The sequence below is a fragment of the Ovis canadensis genome, chromosome 7 (genome assembly GCF_042477335.2).
Source record: "Ovis canadensis isolate MfBH-ARS-UI-01 breed Bighorn chromosome 7, ARS-UI_OviCan_v2, whole genome shotgun sequence".
Lineage (NCBI taxonomy): Eukaryota > Metazoa > Chordata > Mammalia > Artiodactyla > Bovidae > Ovis > Ovis canadensis.
The window spans coordinates 75,404,768-75,426,108 of NC_091251.1; the positions used below are offsets into that span (position 1 = coordinate 75,404,768).

General features: G+C 47.0%; 1 long non-coding RNA gene across 1 annotated transcript; it reads left to right on the forward strand.

The window, feature by feature from the left end:
* The first annotated feature begins 8,927 nt into the window (after positions 1 to 8,927).
* On the forward strand, positions 8,928 to 10,802 carry LOC138443730 (uncharacterized). The gene is made up of 2 exons (XR_011258250.1): positions 8,928 to 9,500; positions 10,344 to 10,802. It is a non-coding gene; the product is annotated as an uncharacterized lncRNA (long non-coding RNA).
* The last annotated feature ends 10,539 nt before the right edge of the window (positions 10,803 to 21,341 follow it).

Sequence of the window (21,341 nt, forward strand, 5' to 3'; positions counted from 1 at the left end):
TCTACCTTTCCACCTTTAACTATTTTTATTTTTTAATTTTATAAATGAAGGGTTAAATTATTAACACAGTTAAAAAGTGTTATTTTTAAAGTGCTCAAATCAAAGATAAATGATCACAATGTGAACACACCCATATAACCACCAGGTCAAGAAATAAAACATCATCAGCCCCAGCCCAGTCCTGATCTCTGCCTTCATCCTCCACACCATCATCCTGACATCCAACACCATAAAATGACTTGCCTCTTTGACTTATACAATCATTATGACATAGTAGGCATTGTTTTATGTCCAATTTCTTTTTAATATTACATTTCTAAAATTCACCTAGCTGTTGCTAAGGGGCTGCGCTTTGCTTTTGTTTGTTTTGCTGTTAGATATTCCATTGCACTAATATACTACAGTTTTTTTCTTTTTATCTAGCCTATTGTTTGTTTACGGACATTTGAACTGTTTCCACTTCTTGGTTATTACCAGTTATGCTGTTCAGTTCAGTTCAGTCGCTCAGTCATGTCTGACTTTTTGCAACTCCATGGACGGCAGCACACCAGGTTTCCCTGTCCATCACCAACTCCCAGAGCTTGTTCAAACTCATGTCCATCAAGGGGGTGATAACATCCAACCATCTCATCCTCTGTCGGCCCCTTCTCCCGCTTTCAATCTTTCCCAGCATCAGGGACTTTTCAAATGAGTCAGTTCTTCGCATCAGGTGGCCAAAGTATTGGAGTTTCAGCTTCAGCATCAGTCCTTCCAACGAATGTTCAGGACTGATTTCCTTTAGGATGGACTGGTTGGATCTCCCTGCAGTCCAATGGACTCTCAAGAGTCTTCTCCAACACCACAGTTTAAAAGCATCAGTTCTTCAGTGCTCAGCTTTCTTTATAGTCCAACTCTCACATCTATACATGACTACTGGAAAAACCATAGCTTTGACTAGACAGACCTTTGTTGGCAAAGTAATGTCTCTGCTTTTTAATATGCTGTCTAGGTTGGTTATAGCTTTTCTTCCAAGGAGTAAGCGTCTTTTAATTTCATGGCTGCAGTCACCATCTGCAGTGATTTTGGAGCCCCAAAATAAAGTCTCTGCTTCCATTCTTTCCCCATCTATTTCCCATGAAGTGATGGGACCAGATGCCATGATCTTCATTTTCTGAATGTTGAGCTTTAAGCCAACTTTTCACTCTCCTCTTTTACTTTCATCAAGAGGCTCTTTAGCTCTTCTTTGCTTTCTGCCATAAGGGTGGTGTCATCTTCATATCTGAGGTTATTGATATTTCTCCCTGCAATTTTGATTTCAGCTGTGCTTCATTCATGCTGTTAACAATGTGTATGCATCTTAGGGTACATGGGCATATATTTTTGTTGTGTATATACTAAGGAGCCAGGTTGCTATGCTACAGATTAAGCCATTTGTTCAACTTTTTTTCAGATAATGCAGAACAACTCCCTGCAGCAGTGTATTTGAATACCCATAACCCCACATTTTTGCCAACTTGGCACTGACAGTCTTTTATTGTTAATTTTAACCATTCTGGAGGGTAAATGGTGACAATTAACTGTGGTTTGAATTTGCAGTTCCCAACAACACAAGAGAAGACTCTACACATGGACATCATCAGATGGTCAACACTGAAATCAGATTGATTATATTCTTTGCAGACAAAGATGGAGAAGCTCTATACAGTCAACAAAAACAAAACCAGGAGCTGACTGTGGCTCAGATCATGAACTCCTTATTACCAAATTCAGACTCAAATTGAAGAAAGCAGGGAAAACTGCTAGACCATTCAGGTATGACCTAAATTAAATCCCTTATGATTATACAGTGGACGTGAGAAATAGATTTAAGGGCCTAGATCTGATAGATAGAGTGCCTGATGAACTATGGAATGAGGTTCGTGACATTGTACAGGAGACAGGGATCAAGACCATCCCCATGGAAAAGAAATGCAAAAAAGCAAAATGGCTGTCTGGGGAGGCCTTACAAATAGCTCTGAAAAGAAGAGAGGCAAAAAGCAAAGAAGAAAAGGAAAGATATAAGCATCTGAATGCAGAGTTCCAAAGAATAGCAAGAAGAGATAAGAAAGCATTCTTCAGCGATCAATGCAAAGAAATAGAGGAAAACAACAGAGTGGGAAAGACATGCAAAGATGGGCTCGATAAAGGACAGAAATGGTATGGACCTAACAGAAGCAGAAGATGTTAAGAAGAGGTGGCAAGAATACATGGAAGAACTGTACAAAAAAGATTTTCATGACCCAGATAATCACAATGGTGTGATCACTCATCTAGAGCCAGACATCCTGGAACGTGAAGTCAAGTGGGCCTTAGAAAGCATCACTACGAACAAAGCTAGTGGAGGTGATGGCATTCCAGTTGAGCTATTTCAAATCCTGAAAGATGATGCTGTAAAAGTGCTGCACTCAATATGCCAGCAAGTTTGGAAAACTCAGCAGTGGCCACAGGACTGGAAAAGGTCAGTTTTCATTCCAATTCCAAAGAAAGGCAATGCCAAAGAATGCTCAAACTACCACACAATTGCACTCATCTCACATGCTAGTAAAGTAATGCTCAAAATTCTCCAAGCCAGGCTTTAGCAATACGTGAACCGTGAACTTCCTGATGTTCAAGCTGGTTTTAGAAAAGGCAGAGGAACCAGAGATCAAATTGCCAACATCTGCTGGATCATGGAAAAAGAGAGTTCCAGAAAAACATCTATTTCTGGTTTATTGACTATGCCAAAGCCTTTGACTGTGTGGATCACAATAAACTGTGGAAAATTCTGAAAGAGATGAGAATACCACTTGACCTGCCTCTTGAGAAATCTTTATGCAGGTCAGAAAGCAACAGTTAGAACTGGACATGGAACAACAGACTGGTTCCAAACAGGAAAAGGAGTACGTCAAGGCTGTATATTGTCACCCTGCTTATTTAACTTACATGCAGAGTACATCATGAGAAACGCTGGACTGGAAGAAACACAAGCTGGAATCAAGATTGCCTGGAGAAATATCAATAACCTCAGATATGCAGATGACACCACCCTTATGGCAGAAAGTGAAGAGGAACTAAAAAGCCTCTTGACAAAAGTGAAAGAGGAGAGTGAAAAAGTTGGCTTAGAGCTCAACATTCAGAAAACGAAGATCATGGCATCCAGTCCCATCATTTCATGGGAAATAGATGGGGAAACAGTGGAAACAGTGTCAGACTTTCTTTTGCGGGGCTCCAAAATCACTGCAGATGGTGACTGCAGCTATGAAATTAAAAGACGCTTACTCCTTGGAAGAAAAGTTATGACCAACCTAGATAGTATATTCAAAAGCAGAGACATTACTTTGCCAACTAAGGTCCGTCTAGTCAAGGCTATGATTTTTCCAGTAGTCATGTACGATGTGAGAGTTGGACTGTGAAGAAAGCTGAGCGCCGAAGAATTGATGCTTTTGAACTGTGGTGTTGGAGAAGACTCTTGAGAGTCCCTTGGACTGCAAGGAGATCCAACCAGCCCATTCTGAAGGAGATCAGCCCTGGGATTTCTTTGGAAGGAATGATGCTAAAGCTGAAACTCCAGTACTTTGGCCACCTCGTGGGAAGAGTTGACTCATTGGAAAAGACTCTGATGCTGGGAGGGATTGGGGGCAGGAGGAGAAGGGGACGACCAAGGATGAGATGGCTGGATGGCATCACTGACTCGATGGACATGAGTCTGAGTGAACTCCGGGAGTTGGTGATGGACAGGGAGGCCTGGCGTGCTGTGATTCATGGGGTCGCAAAGAGTCAGACACGACTGAGCAACTGAACTGAACTGAACTGAACTGATGCAACTTAAAGTCAAAGTCCTCCCCCTGGTGGATAAAATCTGAATTACTTGGAAGGTTGTTTTTTGTTGTTTTTGTTGGTTTTTTGGTCTGAGGCCCTCCATCCCATCTCTTCCTCCCCCAGGAGTCTCCAAGAATGAAAAGTCGACCATCTTTCATAAATTCATCATGCAATGGATATCCTTTTTTATGAAGTACCCCTTTATGTCTCATACATTTTTCTGAGCTCATTTTTCCATTGAGGTTTTTTATATTAACTTGTTATCTGCATATGTTGATGCACACACACTTTCCATTTTAAGCTTTTAAATAAACTCATATTCAACACAACACACTTTCCATTTTAAGCTTTTAAATAAACTCATATTCAACACAACACACTTTCCATTTTAAGCTTTTAAATAAACTCATATTCAACTCAACATTGTAAATCAACTGTACTTCACTTAAAAATCAACTCATTTTCACCTACGCAAGAGGCTCAATGCAAGTTCAACTTTGTCATACTTAGATGTTACCAGTAGATAGCGCCATAACCTTGCTCCTGAGCCTTCCAACTGGCTATGCCTGAATTTCAGCTGCGGCTGCTGCTGCTAAGTCGTTTCAGTCGTGTCCGGCTCTGTGCGACCCCAGTGACGGCAGCCCACCAGGCTCCCCAGTCCCTGGGATTCTCCAGGCAAGAACACTGGAGTGGGTTGCCATTTCCTTCTCCAGTGCATGAAAGTGAAAAGTGAAAGTGAAGTCGCTCAGTCGTGTCTGACTCTTGAGCAACCCCATGGACTGCAGCCTACTAGGCTCCTCCTTCCATGGGATTTTCCAGGCAAGAGTACTGGAGTGGGGTGCCATTGCCTTCTCCTAAATTTCCCCAAATATTGCAAGTAAGCAATGTTAAATAATGAGAAATCAAAACTTTAAGCCACCATACAGCTAGATGGAATACAGCTAGAACTGCTTTTTTTTTTAGAGGGAGGGCAGAAAACAATATATTAATGTTTTTTGTTCCGAATAAAGGAATAAAAAGGTCTTTACCTCAAGGCAGGAAACACAGGTGAGGCTGTCCTGAGGCGGGCAAATCCATGGAAACATTCTCTGGGAGTAACCTGCAGTCCAAAGAAAATGAATAACTACCTCACCTAGCATTCAGACACTGTTTCACTGTTTACAAAGGCAGGTACACCCTGGCACAAGGTCTGAAAGCAGAGAGAAACAGGGGTTTGGTCTCTGTTCCTGCCTCCCTCTGCCTCTCCTTCTGCCTCCACTTAGGGTGCAGCCTTCCCTGAGCTGTGCCCCCACTTAGGGTTGGACAGACCTTTCCATCCTCCTGCCTCCTCCCCAGCCCCACTCCCCACTGAACAAAGGAATGAATGAATGTGTGAGTGACGAAGTCCTGGCCTTCCTGTGCTTAAATATCAGAGCACACAAACCCCACACTCAAAGGAAGACCCCATGAGAGAACGTGGAAAAGCTGCAAATAGAGGTGCAGTTCTGAAAGTGAGCTTGAGAGGGAGCAGGTGCAATGGGTTGGCTTGTGATGGGATGTGATTATGAGCGAGAAGACACCTTTAGTTATTAATACCATAAACCAGGGCCCGAGGCACATATAGGATGTGGTGAGAAGGTGACCCCTTTTATCTAGGCTTCACAATGGTCACTGGCAAGAACACAGGAACATCAAGTCAGAGATTCAGCTATTTCCTGGAGTAGCCAACACAAGGTTTCTACCATGTTAGGTCACCACCTCTGAGTCCCCAAGATCTAGTGCACATTTAGAACAGGTCAAATTAGCTCACTGATGCTTTTCATTCTCCATGTCCAGAAATGCCCACAGGATGAGCTGCACGCCTCAAGTCATCTCCATCTCATGTCCTTTCAGACCTAGCACAACCTGCTTTGTAGCCCACTGATATAAAGAGAAGCTTAGAAAGAGAGGCTTTGTCCTCTTCTGGTTTTTCTTTGTGGGTAATTGGGCAAGCCTACATTCTGAGCAGTATTTCACACTTTTTAGGGCAGAGGAAATTGCACCACTCAGACTGCCTCATTCTGGAGGTTACTTGGGTAGATGTCCAGAGCCTGGGGCTTGGGTATGCGCAGAGCCCACAAGCCCAGGCCAGAAAACTGCATGTCTACAGGTGGGAGGGGTGCCCAGGGCCCAGCTCTGCTCCTCCTGGGTTGTGGAGGCTTGCTACCTGTCACCTGCCACCCACACAGCCCTGGCAGGGAGAGGCTGCAGGTAAGAATACACTATAGTTTGGGGCTTGGGGTCTCCACTTCTCCTCCTGGCCCATATGGCACCCAGTGGTTGGCTGAAGCCAGTCTGTACTGCTTACAAGATCTAATTGTTAAGTTTTAAGGAATTCTGCAAAGCTGTTGTTTTGGTTTTTGCAAAGCAGTTGTTAAACAGTCATCATATTAACAATTATAAAATCTTAGAATAAGTTATGTTTTAAAAAAGCAACAAATACTCAAAACTTCCCAATTATTTGACTGAATTTTGTAATTATATTTGCTTTTGAGGCTGTCTACACCTGTTGTGTCTGCTTGCTAGAAATATTATTTGACAGCGCATTGCTTCCCATCTGCCCCCAGTTCTGCATTCAGTAATATCTTGTTGGTAGCTTGAAATTGGGAGAAGGCAATGGCACCCCACTCCAGTACTCTTGCCTGGAAAATCCCATGGATGGAGGAGCCTGGTAGGCTGCAGTCCATGGGGTCGCCTAGAGTCGGACACGACTGAGTGACTTCACTTTCACTTTTCACTTTCATGCATTGGAGAGGGCAATGGCAACCCACTCCAGTGTTCTTGCCTGGAGAATCCCAGGGATGGGGGAGCCTGGTGAGCTGCTGTCTATGGAGTCACACAGAGTCGGTCACGACTGAAGTGACTTAGTAGCAGCAGCTTGAAATTGATGGTGGTGGGAATATTTACACCACGGAAATCAAGAAATGCAACCAATCAGGGCTTTCTGCCCCAAGTGCCACCTGTTGGTGCACCATTGTACCTGGCCCACAACTGGGGGACCTGGATGTGCAGTGGCTGGGAGGGCGGCCAGCCCTATGTTTCCCCCAGCTGCTGCCAGTGCTGGACCTTTGCTCAGACAGATGAGGAGGGAAGAAAGGGGAGGAAGTGGAGAAAAGCTGGGAAACACCCTTGGTTCCCCCTCTAGGACATTGCAGCAGGGAGCCTGGCTCACTAGGGAGTGGGCAGAACTATTTGGAAAAGCCAGGGGCATGAGAAAGGTGACAAGCAGAAATGAAATCAGTTAAGTGACTGAGTGGAGGAAAGTATAATGTCCAGAAGGCAGGTCTTGTGAAGACAGAAGGCAATCACAGAATGTGGCACTGTGACCACAAAAGGGAGGTGAGCCAAGTGTACACAGAAGTTGAGGAGCTGGGCTTCACCAGAGGCTCTGCAGTGCCGGTTCCTGACAGGACTGTTACGATGGGCTCATAATGAAGAGTCTGGAGGGAACACAAAGGAAGTCACCAGCTCACAGTCCTGAGGCAGGAGCTCCTGGTGCTTCTCCAACCTCTCCCCACCCCCACCACCCCACCGACTCCCTGACTCACTTCTCTGCTCCTACTCAAATGTTCTCCTCTCCAGGGAATTCCAGACACTTCCCCACATTCTGCCATACACTCACCCTGAAAGATTCCAGAATCTTCTATTGCTGGAGACACCCCAGTCTTGAGCTGGATGTCCCATAGACACCCAAATGCCTCACCGAGTCCTCCAAACCTGCTGCTTCCCACCTCAGCCTCTCATCTCAGAGAGATACCAAACCTGGAAGGCCTCATCAGTCCAGCAACTGTCACAGCTCTGAGAAGCCCGCTCCATCTCCCCACACCCCTCCTCCTCCTCCTCCTCCTCCATCCCACCTCCCAGGGCTCTGACACTGTTTCCCAAACGTTAATGACCTTTTCCTTCATGTTCCCCATGTTTTGAAAGTTGCCTATGACATTGCATGCATTAAACATCACCACCTACCCTTAAAGTTGCATTTGCAACTTCCAATCAGAATTTCACCCATTAAACCCACAGAGCCATTACCACGTGCCATGTGTGCTGGGCACAGGGATGCGAGGCAAACAGGCCTGGCCCTGGCCCTCCAGGGCTCATGGCCTACCGAAGGAGATCACATAAACAGATACTGAGTCAAACAGTGCTCCTAGGTAAGGACAATGCGTCTGCCACCTGGACTCTGTCTCCAGCCATTCTCCAGACCAAAGCCAAAAAGGGATTCCTGGAACACAAAGCTGACCAAGTCATTCCCTTATTTAAAACTTTTGTTGTTGTTGAGTATTTAAAACCTTTAGTGGCTCCCTACTGCCCTTAGGATAACATTTACACTCTAGTTAGCTTGGCTTCTCAGCCCTTTCTGACCAAACCCACATTAACAGAAGAATTCTCATTTATTTGGTCAATTAACACCAATCTAACTGAATACTTACTGTGTGCCAGTCATTGTACTAAACACCAGGATCCTGAGGAACCATAAAATGTATACCATTTCCTCTCCTGGAGCTTGTAACCTACCAGGGCAGATACTGACAGATACTTGTACAAATGATTATCAGTGTGATGAGTTCAGAAAAAGGAACATTTCCTCCTCAGTTCCCTGCTTGACCACAACTCCTGGTGGTACCCATCTGCTGGTCCTGCCTAGGTTGGCCCCTCTCCTGAGATGCCCTCTCTCCTTCATTAGCCAGATCTCTGTTAAGCCCCAGGTCTCAGGTCAAGGTTTCCTCCCAAGAGTCTTCCCTGAACCCCCCTTGTGGTCCTATGGTGGCCCTCAGTCCTGTGAGGACGCTGAGTATAGGGCTGTCTCCCCCAGGCCCAACACAGAGCTCCTGAGAATGACGGCTAGGTCTTCTTGATCCACTGGGAACATGTGCATTTTTAATTTAACAATTATTTACATCGATTTCACATATTTATGAAAGCTGGAGCTGAGTGCTAATAAAGGAAACAGAAATTATTTTTAAAACAAGGATGCTTTTGAAGACCAGAGCTTTCAGATAACTGAGTAAGGAGGGGTGGGCGGTGGAAGAGGCGGGGCTGCCTGGTGGGTGTGGCTGGGGGATGACTAGCGCCGGCGGTCTGGCTCGCTTTCCGGAGTCAGGGTGTCTCCATCCTTTCTGCAGGCTTTCCGCCCAGAGGCCTCTGCTGACTTCCTGCGGTCACTCACCGCCCTGCCTGGGAGGGCCTCGTGTCTGCCCCTGGACTTAGCTCCTGTGGGCTCCTCATTGCCCCCGGGGGGCGGGGCGGGGGGAGGGACCCCGGCGGGGGGAGGGACCCCAGGGACGGGAGCAGCTGGCCCCTCCTGCGTCCCAGCACTGTTCCCGGCGCAGCCCGGCAGAGCAGGCTGGTCCCTCTCATCTGCCGGGTCTGGAGGCGGACCTCAGCTCGCACCTCCGAGGTCCCGCGTCAGCCTGGGCCCGGCTACCGGCAGGGCCCGGAGCAGCCGAGGTCCGGCAGGGAGGCAAGCCTTGGAAAGCCGCCCGTCCCCCTAGAAGAGGCTTTGTCCTGCCGGGAAGTCCCCCACCTCCGGCAACCTGTGCGCAGTCCCACGCTCCTCCCTTGCAATCGGGGTTGGGAGACGGCGTGGCCCGCCTCCTTCACTTCAAAGCCGAGGAAGCTGCTGTCCTGAGAGGGAATTCAGCGCCCGCGGTACCACAGCCGGCGAGGTAATCGTGCTTTACAATAAAAAAGGCCGTCTCCTGGGCCTCCCTCCGCCTGGGGCCCTTGGCTAACCCCTACCCCCAGCCCACCTGTTTAGGGTAGGCTGCCCCAGGGGTCGCTAAAAGTCGGACACGACTGAGCGACTTCACTTTCACTTTTCACTTTCATGCATTGGAGACGGAAATGGCAACCCACTCCAGTGTTCTTGCCTGGAGAATCCGAGGGATGGGGGAGATTTGTGGGCTGCCGTCTATGGGGTCGCACAGAGTCGGACACGACTGAGGCGACTTAGCAGCAGCAGCAGCCCCAGCTTTTCCAGCTGGTTTGAACCCCAAACTCAAGCCTCCAGTGACTGAAGCTCAGCGGAAATCATGGCCACCCCCGCCTGCACCTTCCTCCACACCCATCTCATTCATCTGCCCCTCTGACACCAGGAAGCGGGGACAAAGCTTGACCCAACCTGACAGGCTCTCCCGGGCGGGGACCAGAGGAAAGGCTGCTCAGTGACTCGGAGCAGGGCTCACTCGGGCGAGGAGCGGCTGCCTTCATGCCTTAAGGAAGGAAACCAAACAGGCGTGCCCTGTTAGCCTTCCCGGCCCACAGCCATGACAGGGCTCTCCCTGTCCCTACAGGATAAATCCCCAGCCTCTTAGCCCAGCGCCCAAGCCTTTCCCAGTTGGGCTTCAACCTGACTGTCCAGCCTCATCTCCCACCATGTGGACCCCATGCTCCTTCCTGCCTTGTCACACCCTCCTCGAACATGGCGCGACACCCTCCAGGCCTCTCAGGCTCTGTCGGTGCCGTTCCCTCTGCCTCCAACACCCTTCTTTGCTTCTCCACCTGACAAGCTCCTTCCCATTGTTATGACCCACCTCGGCCAATGCAGAAGACTGGTGGTTCCATTCCTGGGTCAGGAGGATCTCCTGGAAGGGGACATGGCAACCCACTCTCCTATTCTTGCTCGGAAACAGAAGAGCCTGACGGACTACAGCCCATGGGGTCGTAAAAAGTCGACAGGACTGCGCATGCATTTGCTCGTGCGCTCTCATGTGCGCACCGCGGCGCAACTCAGCCCCCTGGGCTGCTACTGAGCCTGCGCTCTAGAGCCCAAGAGTCGCAGCTACCGAGCCCACGTGTCAGGACCACTGAAGCTCAAGCACCTGGAGCTGGTGGCAGTGAGAAGCCCTCACACCACAACTAGAGAGTAGCTCCTGCTCACAGCAGCTAGAGAAAAACCCACACAGCAACCGAGACCCTGCATGCACAGCCAAAACTAAATTAATAATAAATAAAAAACTTGAAAAAAATATCAAAAGTCATCTCCCATTCTCTGTGTGGATACTTCCTTCCTCCCCCTTCTCCTCCTCTACTTCCCCCTCCTCCTCACCCTCCTCTTATTCCTCCTCCTGCACCTCATCCTCGTCCTCTTGCCTGGGGTGCTTCTGTACTAACTTTATAGATGATAAAAATGTGAGGTCATGAATCTGCGTCCCTGCCAGACTCAACTCAGTGACAGCAATTGTGTCTTTATCTTCAAATACTTAGAGCCCAGCACATAGCGGACACTCAAAAAAGCAATAATGTGCTAAACAGAATCAGTATATGGACTCTGGATTTACTCCAGAGCTAAATTAGGAAACAAGTCTTAGCACTGCACAAGGATCGCCTTCCAACTCCTTTATTTAACTCGTATTTATTGAGTATAGCGATGTGCAAAGCACTGTATAGACAATGTATTGGGCACTCCAAGCTGGGTAGACACAGGTTTCACATTTTGGAGGTACAGACAAGACAGAGTATAACTGATAAGGAAATAAGGAGGGAGTGACCAGCGCTATTATAAGCAGATTGTCACATCTAATCCCACAAAGTAGACACTTACATTATTATTCTCATATTAACAGATGAGGAGATTGAGGTTTCAAACTCGGAGAGAATTGTGAAGGCACAACTAATAAGTAGTGGGGGCAGGATCTGAACCTAGGCTGCCCCCAGGCCCCACACACCCAAACACAGAGATTTGGCTTAAGGGTTTTATTTTCCTAAGTAGTGACCCTCAACACTGTGTGCACACAGCAAACACCTGGAGAACTTAAAAAAGCACAGGTAACCCACTTTGGTCCCGCCCCAGAGATTCTGATGTACCTGGTCTAAGGTGCAGCCGGGGCTGAGAACTCCAGCTCTAGATGAGGGAGTCTGGTGTCAGGTGTGAAACATGAGACCCACCTGCAGCTGAGGTGCTCCCTGGTTGTGTCAGATTCTTGTCTTTGGAGACTCGACTAGGAGCTTTCCTGTCCCCTTGGGGGGCCCCCAGTGTGGCCAGGGCTGGTGCTTCCTCCCTCACATTCTGTCTGTGTCTCACCAGCTATGACCTTCCTGTGGCCTTGGAGTTGCCAAAGACACCTTACTGGGGAAATTCCATGGCTTCCGTGTGAGGGGGCCAGGATGCCAGCCAGCTTTCAGTATGAATGAGCCAAGAGCCGTGGGTGGTGGTGAAGGTAGCTGATGTGAGCACCCTGGGTGGGTGGCTTGTGGGCGGCCGACCTGACAACCAGAAGGGACTGGAAAAAAACAACACACACCTCACAGCTTCCCCAGAGGCAGGCTCTGTGGGACACAGGCAGCGAAAAGTGGAGAAAGGGCTTCTGACTCTACTGTCTGCCTGCTGTCCTCGGCAACTGCTGGACCCCAGGCATTAGCAGACCCCGAGGGACAGTAAGGATCCCCAGAACCAGCAAAGCCAAGCAGCGTGGCTGCAGCTAGCAAGGCTGGCTTTCCCCTTTTCAGGCCCAGGCAGTGACTCAGGGATGAGGATGGAGAGCAGACAGTGACCTCAGCTCCCTTGCCCTCTGGGCAGCATGACCTTGTCCCAGAGTGCTGTCCGGAGTACAGAGAGCCTGGGGCCAACAGGAGGGAGGTTGGCAGTATGGCCCATGTGTTTGGAATGGGCAGGACCCTGCCCTCACTGGCAGGTTCTTCACAGAAGTGTTGTGAGCATCATGTCATTGAATCCTCACCGCAGCACTTGGGCCATCCTTTCCCAGCTTTTCAGATGCAGAGAGCTTGGGGCTCTCAGAACCTCGAGCACAGGTTGGTCTGTGTGTGGGGGTCCAGGATGAGCAGACTTAATGGGCCATCCATGAGATCTCTCCCATGTCCAACTTCCTATGCCTCTAATTCTAAATCTAGGTGGTTCATGGACTGTCTGACTATGCAAGGCTCCCACGTAGGATAGCGACGTCTGTTCCTTTAACCGTGAGAGCTAGGATGTGCTCTTGATCACCCCCAACCATGACCAGTATGAAACAGCTTCCTTCACAGGAAGAACAACACAATAAGACACCAGAGCAGCCACAGCAGAGGGTGGGCCTTACCCCCAGCCTGTGCTTCTTTTCTTTTTTTGGCCATGTGGCAAGTAGTATCTTAGTTCCCCAATCAGGGATTAAACTTGCACTGGACCACCAGGGTTATCCACCTGTGCCCCTGTTATCTGTACATTCATATAAGCCCTCTCACCATATCACCTAGCATGCCACATGGCAGGTAGCAGATGCCCCTTAAGTGTTTTCTGGATGATTCAACCGTGATGAGTCCTTTTGCAAAGACTCATGCCATAACTGAACTTTGGCATACATTTAAGTATTCATTTATCCAACAAATAGATACGACGAGTGCCCGTGACACACCAGGCACACACCAGTGGCTTAGTGATCCAATGACAAGTGGAAGATAGGTCCCCATGGCGCTCCAGACTTGTGGGGGAAGAAATTAGTTTCCCAAATGCACATAAAATGAGTCTGTGAAAAAGTTATTAAAGGAAAGGGTCACAGGACTATGGAAGTGCAGGTAAGAGGATCTGCCTGGGCCTCAGCAAAGGCTCCTTTGAGGAAGAGGTCTGCACATGGATCCAGCCACCCACTGACCCGTCCATCATGGACCGTGTTCTGAGCATGCTGAACAGGTGCCACCACCCGCTGACTGTGTGGGTCATTTCCCCAAAGGTCCTTCAGAGTAAGAGGAAACCCACATCTCCTGGCTCACCCAACAACACACTTAAGTTTTAGGTGTAAGTTTTCCAGTCAAGAGGGAAAAGAATCTTTTGTGTGTGTGCAAAGCAGCTGAAACTGAAACTGACTTCACCAAGGGCATCCCAGTTTTGTTTTTGGTGAAGGGAATGAGCCAACTCTCCAGGAACCCCAGGGACACTCCCATATTGCCCAACACTGCAGGGCAATGCAACCTACCCCCAATCCCCTGCCTCTGGCAGCACCTTCCCCTCCTCAGTGCCAGCTCCTCCATAGCCAGAGGTCTGCAGGGAACCACCCCAGATGGAACCTTCCCCAGGGTCTGCTCAGGGCGAGGTCAAGGGCAGGCCTGAAGGAGTGACCCTCAGATCAATTGGACGAGACAGTGACCAAACAATCTACAATCAGGAGATGCAGGGTGACTGAGGCTCTGCCTCTGAACTGCCTGCACCCTTTCCAGAGGCCTGAGCTCATAGCAATAATCCTAGTGACTCTGGACATGTGCAGCTGCCCACACCTCGGCCCCTTCCTCATTTTCTGCTCAGGTCCCCCCTCTCTCTCCTTACTGACTTCTTTCCACCCGTACTCCTTCAGTAACTTAGGGTGCAAGTGACACTATGATGTCCCTGACTTTCCTCCTGGCTGTCACTCTTGTCTCTTTAAGCTTCTGAGAGAGTCTGTCTGACACGATAAGCCTTTTTCAAGCCAGGGCTTCACAGGACCACAGACAGGGAGACAGAAAACCCTGCAGGTACTTGAAGATCTAATCTCAACCCCTTCTCATCCTCTTTCCTTCCTGCTCATCAAACTGGTTTTCCCTTGGGATATACAGATGGCTACTACACCATCACAAAGTCTTCCAGATGCCATGGCTTAGAACACAACCTCTGGGCTCAGTTTCCCAAGGTTTGTCTGCCAAAGAAAAACACTTTCTCTCCCAACTTGCCACAAATATGTGCCTACTGGCTTTGGGGCAGGCTATGGTGTCAGCTATGGATTTCGAAGCCTCCATGTTTCTATGTATTTGTTCTAGACCAGAGCTTCTCAAACTTAAGCCATGCAGGACCCTGAAGAGGCTGTGTACTGAACCCAGAATCCTGGGCCTCCCTGCCAGAGATGCAGATTCAGGAGGTATGGGTGTGGACCCAGGTGATGAGGCTGTGCTGGGTCTTCATTGCAATGTGCAGGCTTCTCTAGTTGTGGTATGCAGGCTCAGAAGTTGTGGCTGGCGGAGGGGGAAGGACTTACTTGCCCCACTGCCTGGGAAATCTCATGGACAGAGAAGCCCTGCAGGCTACAGTCCATGGGGCAGCAAAAGAGTCAGACATGACGGAGCATAGCGCATAGCATAGCACAGCACATGTGGGATCTTAGTTCCTTGCATGCATGTTTAGTCCCTCGGTTGCGTCCGACTCTGGAACCCCATGGACTTTAGCCTACCAGGCTTCTCTATCCACAGGATTCTCCAGGCAAGAACAGGCAAGAAGTTCCTCCAGGAAACGCCCTGACCCAGGGATTGAACCTGTGTCTCCTGTATTACAGGCGAATTCTTTAACCGCTGAGCCACCGGAAGCAGCTTAGTTCCCTGACCAGGGATCAAACCTGAGTCAGGGAACGCATCAGGAAATTGGTGAGGAAGGCGGACTCTTAACCACTTGACTACCAGGGAAGTCCCAGAGTAGGACTGTTTTTGCATCTCAGTCCTTACCCTGAGGCAAAAGGTGCTCTGACTGAACACTGGAGGTGAGAAGAGCAATGAGGAAATACTGCAGAAATAAGATATCTCAGTGAAGACATTTCTAAATAGTAACCCATTGCCCTGGCTTACCCTTGAGATGAATTCCCTTTTGCAAAGCAATGTTCTGAGGAGTCAGGAAACCCACCCAGGTCACCCAGCTATAGACTGGTAGAACCTGGAGTCACATGCTGACCTGTCTGCTTGCTCCCTGCCCACTGTGCCCACCATGAAGCCGAATTAATGTCAGGTTTGATTGCTGCTGGTAGAATCACTGCCATCTGTCCTAACACGGGTGGTCAGTAGTGTCATCTCTGCAGAGAAACAAAGATGTCAAAAAGGCATCTGCATCTAACCCCATGGACACCTTCTAGACCCACCACTCCTCAGGTTAGGGTGCTGGGGTCAGTGTGACTGAGCAGGCAGCCTGGACTGGGGGAGGCATTAGAACCCCAAATACTTAGGTCCCACCTCAGAACCACTAAAGCAGAAGCGTTGCGTTGGGAGCACAGCAATCCACGTTTTAGGCTTCCCAGTTGGCTCAGTGGTAAAGAATCCACCTGCCAATGCAGGAGACCCAGGTTCGATCTCTATGTCAGGAAGATACCCTGGAGAAGAAATAGTAACACACTCCAATGTTCATGGCAGGAGAATCCCCATGAACAGAGGAGCCTGGAGGGCTACCGTCCACGGGGTCGCCAACAGTCAGATATGACTTATCGACTAAAAGAACAGCAACAATCCACATTTTAACATGCTTTACAGGGGAGTCTAGTGTTTGAGAACAGCTGTTTTTACTGAAAGAATGAGCCAGCTTCCTAGTGTAGTTTGGGAGGACTGGGTTTGGTAATATGGAAAGTTCCTTGCTCTCTGGGCAAGCTCTGACATACACCATAGGGGAGTTGGTGGAGCATACACTAATCCAGTTGTGAAGTCAACTGTGACTTCTGCTTTGCGTGGTTACAGCCTTGTCCTGGAGAGGATTTATTGCCGGGATAGTCTAGTTGCTATAGTAACTCTTGTACTCTCCCTGGGCCCTTCCTCTGTGGGTGGGAATGTTTATAGCATGTAGATACCAGGTCAACCCAGTGTCCAAACTCTGCTTCCGGGTCTAGCCACACCCGAGCCCAGGGAAGCCCACTTGTTATCACTGCAGGGACAGCCTGAACTACAAGGCCTGGCCCCGGTGGTTGTCTTGGTGTGTTCCTTACAATCTGCAATAACTTCCAATTTTCTGTTTTCAGAAAAGAAAACAACCAAAATGTAATAATAAATGGGGGCTGGGGGAGGACCACTACATATGATGGAAAAAGTTATGCCAGTCTCTGTTGTTTCTTGAGGTGAGAGAGCAAGTAAATATAGAGCAGATTTTTTAAAAATATAATTCACTTACCATAAAACTCACCCTTTTAAAGTGTACAATTTGGTGGGTTTTAAAGTAAATTGTGCCGCAAGAGAACTTTCTGGGGTGATAGAAATGTTAAGTAGTTTGTTTTGCCTGATGGGCTTCCCTTGTGGCTCAGAGGGTAAAGAATCTGCCTGCAGTGCAGGAGACCTGGGTTCAATCCCTGGGTTGGGAAGATCCCCTGGAGAAGGGAAAGGCTACCCACTCAAGTATTCTGGCCTGGAGAATTGCATGGACTGTATAGTCTGGGGTTGCAGAGAGTCAGATGTGACTGAGAGACTTTCACTTTCACTTGTTTTTCCTGATACTTCCATGGGTGCATATAATTTTCAAAACTCTTCTAAATGAACCATTATGTCCTGTTTATTTTATTCTATCTAAACTATACTTCAGTTTAAAAAGTAAATGGTGCACTTTCCCAGTAAGTGGCCTGGAGGTGATCTCTGAAAACGATTCATTATTCAATTGACCCAGAAAACCCCACAAAATTATACAAACTAAGAGATTCAAGTCTTTGTGCCCTCAAGGGTATGCACATCCAGAAAGCCTCCAAGTATCTGAAGGATATTCTAAATGTAAAAATAAATAAATAATGATGCTACTTTCAAAAACCTGAAACAAAATTTGAGAAATGTCCAGTGAATGTCAATGAACTTGTCTCCAAAATAACAAGCAAACAGTCACATTTGCCTTGTGACATGAACCCATTCCTTGTTAATGTTGGTAAGGAAAATTGAGATAAACATAGGCATTATAAAATAATCAAGTTAACTTGCCTGAGGAAATGTAACCTGAACAAACACCGAGGGAATAGAATGGTATCAACTTCATGATTACACACAGTAAAGTAAAGGAAAAATCACATGTATTACTTGCTGAAAATACAAAAAAGCAGAGTTTAATTTTTTAAATAGTATTTAAAAAAGCAATAAGCTCTCCAAATAAGCAATATTTTATTATATATGTATCATAAGTCACACCAGGTGAAAGAGCAATTTGCTTTTAGCATGTTAGCAAGAGTTACCAAATTGGGGTTTTTTTCTTAATTTTATTCTAATTTTCATTTTAAAGCTAAGTAGTAAGCACAAAGGCAAATGATGTAGTAAAACACTTCCAAAACCAAAGCCTTAGTTTTTAGGAAGAAACTACATAAATACCTGAAAGTAAATTTCTAAGCATGGAGAAAAGATATTATAAGGAATAATTACCAGGAAAACTAATTAGATTCCTAGTGTTCTCTTACATACATATATTCAACTTCACCTCCCTTCCTTATTCATACAAACTTTTTTTTTTTTTTTCGCCATTCTGCATGGCTTGTGGGATGTGGGACCTTAGTTCCTCGACCAGGGATTGAACCCAGGCTCTCTGCAGTAAGAGCATGGAGTGGAGGACTGCCAAGGAACTCCACATACCATCATTTTTCAACGTAAGAATATATGTAGTGTGTTTGTGGAATACGGTGATTACTAAAATATAGGTAGGTTGCTAGTGACACTTTTCACATTACATATGTTGCTGTTGTTCAGTCTCTAAATTGTGTCCGACTCTTTGCAACCCCATGGACTGCAGCACGCCAAGCTCCTCTGCCCTCCACTATTTCAGAATTTACTCAAGTTCACGTCCATATATTACATATATAATTACTTTCGCTATTATGTCTTTTCTAGATGTGCGCACACATGCAGAGGCTCTTATTTCTAGCTCGGTGTCTGTGTAGGTAAGAGGAAAGGTGAGATGTGTTTATCTTTGGGTGTGTCTGTGCTCTGGCAAAGGTTTATAACTGGGGCGTTGTGAGCCAAAGGTGGACCAGTTACCAGAAGTCGACATGTGTGAATTTCAAACAGGCAATATTCTTACTCATGGAAAAATATAATTTTCAACACATTAAGAGCTTTCTCTTTTATAGTAATAATCACTCTTTAGAAAGCAAAGAAGACCATGACATGATGCTAGAGGTAAAGAATCCGCCTGCCAGTGCAGGAGATACAGGAGACTCAGGTTCAATCCTTGGGTTGGGAAGACCCCCTGGAGCAGGGAATGGCAAGCCACTCCAGCATTCTTGCCTAGCGAATCTCATGAATAGAGGTGCCTGGTAGGCTGGTTGCAAAGAGTTGAATGAAACTGAGCAACTACTGCATGTTAAGCACCAAATTAGGTACTTTTATCTCACATAATCTTCACAACTAACCCAAGCAGGCACAGATTAACCCAAGTTCATAGACCAGGAATCTGAGTTACAAAACTTGGGTAGAAAAGTGGCAGAGTGTTCTGATTTCGGAGCCTGTAGTTTCATTTTCCAAAGTCTCAACTGAAATGTGAGAAAATTTCCCCAAGAAAATAACGTTGAGTACATAATTAGACTTCACTCGTTTTTTAGTAATATGGACTTTAACCTTTTTATTCAGAAAGCTTAATTCCGTATCTTCTTTTTATGTAAGAGAGAATTATGGGTGTCTGCTTAAGGCTCAAGGCCATTAACTGAAGGACTCTGGGCTTTGGTTTAATTGCAAACTGGAACCAACGAGGGAAGAGCATTCCTTCTTCTTTGGGCTCCATGATGTATCTCCTGATTCTCCATCGCCATATTTCTCAGCGTATGTGCTCAGTCACTTCAGTCATGTCTCTCTGAGGCCCCATGGATTGTAGCCCACCAGGCTCCTCTGTCCATGGGATTCTCCAGGTAAGAATACTCGAGTGTGTTGCCATGCCCTTCTTCAGGGAATCTTCTCAACCCAGGGATTGAACCCTCTTGCATCTCCTGCATTGCAGACAGATTCTCTATCCACTGAGCCACCTGGGAAGCCCTCTCTCAGTCCTCACCAGGGACCAAATCCTCTTTCCAGCTCATGTCCTTCATGATGACACCCCTCTGTCTGTTCAGTCTTCATGAAAGAAAGTGAAAGTGAAGTCACTCAGTCGTGTCCAACTCTTTGTGACCCCATGGACTGTAGCCCACCAGGCTCCTCCATCCATGGAATTTTCTAGGCAAGAGTACTGGAGTGGGTTGCCATTTCCTTCTCCAGGGGATCTTCCCAACCCGGGGATCGAACCCAGGTCTCCCGCATTGCAGGCAGACGCTTTACCGTCTGAGCCACCTATAACTGCCTCTGTAGGCAGTTTTATCCACACCCTGGCTATTATCATTCTTTGAACTGTCTCCAACACACATCTTTGCAGTTCTTGAGAAATAATTTACCTAGATAGCTTATCGGGCTCTCCAATGAACAATTCCAAAACCTAACTCATTCCTTATCTACCCCTCCCTTGAACATTCCATTTTATTTCCCTCCGGTATGCTGGGTCTGGGCACCACCACCCACCCAGCCACTGGGGTGAGAAATCCGAGAGTACTTTTGGACATCCCCCAGCCGCCCCCAGTAAGCCTTGAGGTCTTCCCCGCTTCAATCATGCTCAAGGCATCTGCCTTTCCCCATTCCCTCTGCCATTTCCTTAGTTAGTCATGGCTCACCACCTGGACCCAGGACCACTGGCAGCAGCTGGTCTCTGGCCTCCAACCAAAGCTTCCTCCAGTGCACATCACAAACCTCTAGTTGGTAACAGTCAACACTCCCTTAGGTAAACTGTATGATGTCCATCCCCATCTTATATATATAATAAAAATCCTATTCTAGTTCCTTTGTGCTTGCAGAATAATAGCATAATATCCTATCCCACCTTACACTCCAATATTAAATTTCATGCACTAAACTACTCAAGTTTCTAAAGATATGCTATGTGAGCCCTCTGTGGCTTGGTAAATATGTGTCTCTACTTCAATTGCCTTTCTGCAATTTAACTACTGGTTTTTAAAGAAACTAGGTTTTCAGGGATCCTTGTTCTTCAGGAAGGTTTCCTTTGCACCATGTGCTCGTTTCTACCCTTGCTTCATTGTCATCACATTGCTTGGATTTGTTCATAAGTGTGTCTCCTTTTCCTGCCAGATCCTTGAGGTCAGCACAACACCCACCAGACAGTGAAGGCCCAATAACTGTGCAACTTCTTAAATATTTAGATTACTTGAAAATGTTATTATGATGTCTCAAACTTTTAAATTTCAAAGCCCACAATCTAAGAGAATCACATCCAGATCAGACTCTAGAGAAAGCAGTTCTATAAGCTCCTTGGGAGTCACCTCCACGACCACATAGCTGTCGGGTGTTCAGTACAAGAGTCTAACAACCAAGTGCAACAAGTGAAGCTTAGATAGGACTCTGGACTAAAAAATACAGTATGGCCCTGGTGCTGGGAGGGATTGGGAGTGGGAGGGGAGGGGGTGGTGGAGGACGGGATGGTTGGATGGCATCACCAACTTGGTGGCCATGGGTTTGGGTTAACTCTGGGAGTTGGTGATGGACGGGGAGGCCTGGCGTGCTGCGGTTCATGGAGTTGCAGAGAGTTGGACACGACTGACCAACTGAACTGAACTGCACATATTAATTTTATGTATACAGTGTACCAATATATTTTCTCATGACCTGACAATTTTGTTTTGATTAGAAAGGACTTCACTCTAAGAAAATAATGAAGGAAAGATTCATTTTTTTCTTCTAAAAAAAAAAGACATTAAAATTAGAGGAAATGGAAATGGGTCATATGTTAGGCGATAGTACTGAATTAATGTTAATTTTTTTCAGTTCAGTTCAGTTCAGTCTCTCAGTTGTGTCTGACTCCTTGCAAC